Source organism: Panthera leo, chromosome D1 (assembly GCF_018350215.1).
Source record: "Panthera leo isolate Ple1 chromosome D1, P.leo_Ple1_pat1.1, whole genome shotgun sequence".
NCBI lineage: Eukaryota > Metazoa > Chordata > Mammalia > Carnivora > Felidae > Panthera > Panthera leo.
This window is the reverse complement of record NC_056688.1, coordinates 24,169,237-24,176,361: the sequence shown is the minus strand read 5'-3', so window position 1 is coordinate 24,176,361 and position 7,125 is coordinate 24,169,237.

The window sequence follows — 7,125 nt, the reverse complement described above, 5'->3', positions numbered from 1 at the left end:
GGGCCCTTCTTGTGGGCCAATGTGCCTTTCCCAGTGAAAAGCCAGCAAAACCCACCTCTCTCTTCTGAGATCTGTCATTTTTCAAGGCAGAGGAAGGGATTAGGGTTGGAATGACTAATACTTTAGTGTGATTTCTTTCAAATTAATGACATAATTTTAAACAAGACTTTTAGAGGGGGCACCTGGGTGGTTCAGTTGGTTAAGCTTCTGACTCTTGATTTCAGCTCCGGTCATGACCTCGTGGTTCGTGAGTTTGAGCCCCGCACTGGGCTCCACACTAGCGCTTGGGATTCCCTCTCCCTCTCTCTCTCTGCCCCTCCCTTGCTCTCACTCTCTCTCTCTCTCAAATAAGTAAACTTAAAAAAAAAAGTTAAAAAAAAAAAAAAGACTTATAGAAACTACTTAGTAAAAACACCAGAATGGAACCTCATCAGATTCAATATGTATTTAGTAAAGCAAGGGCAAGATTTCCTGTATTCAACACTTGAAATTTTCAAAGCAATTCAATGGATTGTTATTCTCATCAAAAGAAACCAAAACATTTTTCTAAGTCATTGTAGGGAAAATAGACCCAAAAGGGGAACATTTAAAAAGGGCTCTGATAAAAAGTGCTTTTCCCTCTCTCCTGACTCCCTTCACTGTAGAATTGACTTTCAAAATTCCAGTGTGATTCCCTCCCTCTTTTCCCGGCTCCCGGTCTCTTCCCCAACAAGCTGCTCCCCCCCCTTTAACGTTCACTGCTCCCTTGAGGAACAGAACCAGGGTGAACCTTGGAACCCCAATCCTATTGTAGAAAAAAAATCTCTTACATTCTTTTTTTTCCCCGAATAATATTCCATTTTATTAATATACCACATTTTCTGTACCCATTCATCAGGTTCCCTTACATTCTTGATATTTTCTTCAAATACTCCTTCCCATCTGGCTATAAAAACTAAAACAACTTTCTCCCTGTTTAACACCACTTCCTGTACACGCTTTCTAAAAATAGTAATCATTATTATTATTATTATCAACATGGAAGCTGATTTTTATTGAATACTTACTACATAGTGCATTTATGCTGCTCTCTTTTATTACTTCTTTCGATCAATCTTCTCACCAACCCCACAGGCGAGATATCGCCAGTATTCCCATGCTGAAATTGAGGAGCCGGTAGCTTACCCAAGACCATCCAGCTAGGAAGGGACGGAACCAGGATAGAAACCAGGTAGTCTGACCAGGGACCCCTACTTGGAACCATCATGCATCATTTTCTCCCCTTACTGGCTTCCCAACAAGCTTCATTCCTTTTTTTCTTTTTTTTTTTTTCTTTTTTTTAATGTTTATTTATTTTTGAGAGAAAAAGACAGAGCACGAGTGGGGGAGGGACAGAGAGAGGGGGAGACACAGAATCCTAAGCAGGCTCCAGGCTCTGAGCTGTCAGCACAGGGCCTGACGCGGGGCTCGAACTCAAGAAGCGTGAGATCGTGACCTGAGTCGAAGTCGGACGCTTAACCGACTGAGCCACCCAGGCGCCCCTTCATTTCTTTACTCCCACCCCTGACAACGCAGAGCCAGAAGAAGGGGTTTGCGTGTGCATCCTGCAGTCTCCAAACTGGTGTCCCCTCATCCCCAGGCATCTGCTAATCTTTGAAGCCCATACCATACTATCCTCCTTAGCTATGTAGTTCCAGGACACTCAGTCGCTTCTTCCTTGACTTCAGCATGTGAATGCCATTATCGTCTGTGATTGTTCCCTGATCCATGATTGCAGCATTCATGCCCATATCTTATAACTGCAGCAACTTCCAAAACTTGCTGCTCTGTGCACACTCACAGCCACACATCTCTGCTACTCAGAACCTACTCTTGTACATCTGGGTCCCTTAACATGCAGCAGCTCCTTTCTGATTTCTCACTCCTTCTTCTCCATGTCCCTTTTGCCTTCGCTTACACTAAATGGCTCTTTGGTTTAGCCATGAGTTGCAGTAAAGCATGGCTTGTTCCCCTTAACTCGTCACGTCCACTCTTAGCCCACTCCTCTCTCTACACACCTGAATGCTGAGTCATTCCCTACCACCCTCCAATGCCTTGCTGTCCTTGCCCTGTTTCTCCCTGGCAGCCCTCAACTCTGGAAACTACTCTTTGCTTTTTCTATTCACCCTCCAAGGCTGTGAAATGCAACTGGAGAATTTCACGAAAACATGTTTAGTCTTCGTCATTTCAATCCAACTCAGTTGAATTTTTCATCTCCCCTGAAATCTCTTTGCATACTTGGTTCCTATCGACTCCACATTCCATTTCCCCTGAAAGTTGCCTGAAATCTTGCTATTTCCTCACCCACTCAACCTGTTTGTGCTCCAGCAGAAGAATATTTACGCAAATCTTCCAGGAGACGAGAATGCCATTTTCTGCTGATCCTTTTGTTCAAAGTTGTTGTACCAGAAGTAGCCCCCTGTTTTTTCATATGACCAAGCTCACCACATAGGTTCTTTCTATGCCTTTCTCCTTCTCAAAGACTATCAAAAACTCTCATCTTCTGTCTTTACCCATAGAGTGAAAAGTGATCTGTCTTCAATCACTCTTCACCCATAAAATTTAATGTCCTTCTGCTCTCTTGCTAACCTATTTCCTACTATCCTACTAAGCTGCTACCCTATCCCCACAACAGAGTGCACCTCTAACCCCTCAGTAGACAGAACCACGTGCTACCCTAGTCATCCACTCACCAGTTAACTCTGCGAGATGATTTTCCCTCACCAGTCTCTCAAAATTGTTCTCCCAAGGACACCAGCAATCTCTGAATCTCTCAAGCCAAGAATTGTTTCTTAATCCCCATTCCTGACTTCTCTAAAGAATCTGAAACTTTTCATCGTTGTCAACAGCATGAAATTCTATCCCACATGAATGTCCTTGCTTTCTCACTTTTTCTCTCTTTCCTAGTTCTCTTTCTCAAAAAGAGACCTCTGAGATCAGGTCTTTTTACCCAAAGGCCCCATAAGATCCCTTTCCTTTCCTAAGCTCCTTCAGACTCTCAGCTTTATCTAAATTTACACATAAATGCATGTATTTCCCCGTTTTTTCCTGACCTCCAGGCTGGAATTTCCAGCTGCTCCCAGAAAGCTCCATGAATTGCATAGACATTTCAGATCCACCATCCAACCCTGGACCCCCAGAGTACTGAGTTCTTTCCATGGCTCGTCTACTGCTATATAGTGCATCACTCTTTATCAGGTGCCTCTCTGCTCTACTGACACTGATTCAGTTCCAACCTTTTGAACCCGCAGTCAAGTTCTTCCATCCTCCTAGGCACCCTCATTCTTCAGCGTTATCTCTTCTTCTATCACGTCTTTATTCGTTTATCTGGGAAGTCAGTGTGTGAAGAGCTCCACTTCTTTCTAAAACGGCGTGTCATCAACACATTTAGAAAACTACAGTGCCTACCTCAACATGCCTCTGAATACCCTCTAGGAGAGTGTAGTGATTAAAGGCTTGGGCTGTGTGGTCACATTAAAGCCCCTTAGAATCCTGGTTGTGTGTTTGGGAGCTGTATGCCTTGGACAAATTGTGCAAGTTCTCTAATCTTCAGGGTCCTCATCTGGAAAGTGGAAGTTTTAAGAATCAAATGAGATTCTGCCAGCAAAGTGCTGCCCAGAGTACCTAGCATTATAAGTGCTTTCTATTTTTATCTTATCAAATTGTTCTATAATAATAGAGCTCTGCTCCTTCAAGCTGGGCCCCACCCAAAGAACATTAACTCCCAGCCACTTCATAAACAAGCAGCGGAACTGTATAGCAAAGAATTGGAATTGGGTCTCATCAGGCAGGCAGCGTTCTACTGTCCTTGGTCAGGAGAACTGACCCAGGGATGTATGTAATCCCTCATTTTCCTGGAGGCCATTTAATTTAGTAAGTAAAACCGTCCAAAACAAACTGAAACCAGAAAATGAGCACTTGGGTTTTCCGAGCAGCCCAACAGAAGTCCAAGGATTCATTTACTAATTGGAGTTTCCCTCGTTTGTTATCTCTGACTCTGATCCCCCGACCAGCGGACCATGTTCTTTCTGAACTTGGTGTAGGGTATGTGAGTTCTCATTATGAATCCATAGGAGGTCTCTGTGTGACCAGGGTAAAGTACCTATCTTTTCTGGGTTTTTATTTTCTCAACCTCAAAATGAAAAACACTCGGAATTCTCCCTGCTCTCACCTAAAAGCCCAGGAAATGGCACATGTTAAGCGCTCAATAAATAATCTGCTAGATGAATAAATGAGTAGGTGACTGAATAGCTTCTCTGAAGTCCACATGAGTTGTTAGGAGTAATCACACTTTGAAAAAGGAAATAATAATTAAATTTACCCAACGAGCTATTAGATAGCAGACGATGAATACACCAACCGCTTTAGGTTCAGGGCTTAAAGAGCTTCCCTCTCGTCTTCTAACTTCTCAAACCCTTCGGACTCTCCTAGAAGCCTTGACAGTATGCATAAGGAACAACATAGCATGTGCATCACTAGCACTCGGGGACCCATCTAAATATCAATACTTTCTCCAGGATGCCTGTCACCAGTTCCTTTTAGCATCAAATGAGGCCAGAAAGCCACGAAGGCTCCTGGGTGCAGCACAAGCTCCTGGCTCCTGTCCTGGCCTGTCTGCTCTCCGCGTGACCCCAGCCTGCAGACAGCCCCCAGAGGTGGCTCCCTCGCACGCGAGCCCCAGAGCTCACTCCGATTGGCTCCCGGGCCCCAGCCCTCTGGGCTGAGAGGCAGTGACTGAGGTAAACCTTGGCACCACAAACCCCACAGCCATAAATTTCACGTACGTCTAGTAAAACACAGGCATCCAATTAAACCCATAATCCTATAAACTTGCCAGCAATCAAGCGCACGGTTAAAAATGAAGATGAACAGGTGCACTCAATCAATACCATCGAGGTTGCAGCCTGCAGTTTGTAGGCTGTTTTACATCGAATCTTCTGCAGTTTCTCGATGCGGTTTGTTTTCTGCCTGGGTAGAAATAACAAATGTTCTTGCTTACTCTTCCGGCACATTGTCCTGGGCGCTGGAGCATGGCTGAACCCTGAGGCCAACCAGATGTGGGACACACAGGAGCCGGCGGAGGGCCTTCCTTGGTGTGGCCCTTCTCTCTGCACCCCCCCACCCCCACCATGGTCCTTTTCTGGCCACACCACAGATTTACACCCTAGTGCCTGGAGGGTACCAGGGACCTCTGCCTCAAGGGCCTCCTCTTACCTTTCCATTGATTTCCTTGGCCCTCTGGCCACCTCCACTGGTCGTGCCCGCCAGGAACAATTTATAATGCGCTGGCTTGCTATGGTTCTCCAGTTTACAGGCAACTTGGTTTAAAGATTAAAACATTTGAAGAGCATGAAAAAAAAACAGCTGATCAGTTAACATGTCAGTAGGCAGCAAGTGCGCTGAAACTACAAGGGGAGCTGCTGAGTACAACCTCCAGCACTTTCCTCAAGATTCATCTAGAGTCTCATTGTGTGTCTTCCTCCTCCCTTTCCTCCCGGTCATGCCATGCTCTCCTTTCCCTTCTGCCTCTCGCTCCCGTCTTCCTCTACGAATCCCTTCTTGTCTGCACACCTCTTTTCTTTCTCCAGCCCTGCGCAATATGAACTAAACTTACCTGATTGTTAAATGAAAGAGAAGTTACGGTTTTGTCTTCACTGTACTCTGATTTTTCCAAGAATAGCATGTCTGTATGTCTCTCAATAGGTTACTTTGTGAACCGATATCTCCCAAAGCTCTCCTAGCCTGTTTTGCCAAGCTGAAATAAAGATGTATAATGGGGAATTTAAATAATCAGTAAGGAAAATCCGTCTAAGAAACACATACAGGAACTATCATTTGCTAGAATCAAAGAAGATTTTGGTGTCTAATGCTTTTTTTTTTCCTCTCTGCAAATTCCTAATGGAACTTCCAGTTGGACCTTCCGACTATTAGCTTCTCTGATGTGGACGTCTCCAGTTGGCTCTGGTACTAGGGACTGGCATTTGCCAAGTCTTGTTCGTTATCCTGGGGGCATGAGTCATTACAACATATAGAAGAAATGTTTCTGGCAGCACACATATCTGATCCCTGCAAGCAACAACATCAGCGAGATAGGAAGGCTTTGGAAGAATTTCAGCCCTACTCCTCATGTAAGCATCTATGTTTCCCTTGTCCACGGATCATGCAACTCTTGAATTAGGGGAAAGGGATGGATAAATGGCATAAACAGGATTGCTGAGGAAATCCAATCACAGGGCAATATTCTTCCTCTAAAAAATCGTCCAACTCACATTCGCAAAACCGTATATACTATTCTTATACGGACATGATGTTGCTGCACAGCGAGATTAACTCTGTAGGCTTCATTGGTCAGATCCTGAGGCTGGAAGAGAACACAAGTCTTTTTACACTCTACCTCCAACAAGGCTACCCATCAGCCAGAAAGCAAGCCCCACATGCTCCAAGTCAAGGGAGCTGATTTCACACACACACACACACAAACACACACACACACACACACACACACACACACACGCACTACAAAACAGCCTCTCAGTTATCAAAGACATCCAGACTAGTATTTACCAGGTATATTTGTGGTCTGGGCGCTTGACCCGTTGCTCCCACTAACAGTCTGGTTTCATTGTCAAGACAGCCCCATGACTTGATTGTTGTCGTTCCCGTTTTGTAAGTGCGATGTCATAGCCAGAACGGAAACCTAAACTTGGGTCTTCTGACTCTGCAGTTGGAGTCTGGCCCCTGCACAGCGCTGTCCCCGCCCGGGCGTGGGCTAACCTGACACCCAAGAGAACCAGTCCCTACGCCATTTGGCGTGTTGGGCAAAGAAGACATTATGTGGCCAACTCAGCCCCAGAAGAGCGGCTTAGTGGTTCTTTCCCTCTCCTGCCCCTCCAAACCTGGTGACGGGTATAAGCCCCACAAAAAGAGTAGGCTTCAACGAGCATGGATAATCTCCTTCAGACACTGGTGGATGGGAAATATATAGATATATATACTCTGTCATTAAAATAACCCCGTTTTTCTAAGCTGCTAATAGGATTATTCAAAATGTTCAAAGCAAAATCCTAAAGCCTGTTATTGGTTTGCCAAAGAAACGAAGCCTTTTTT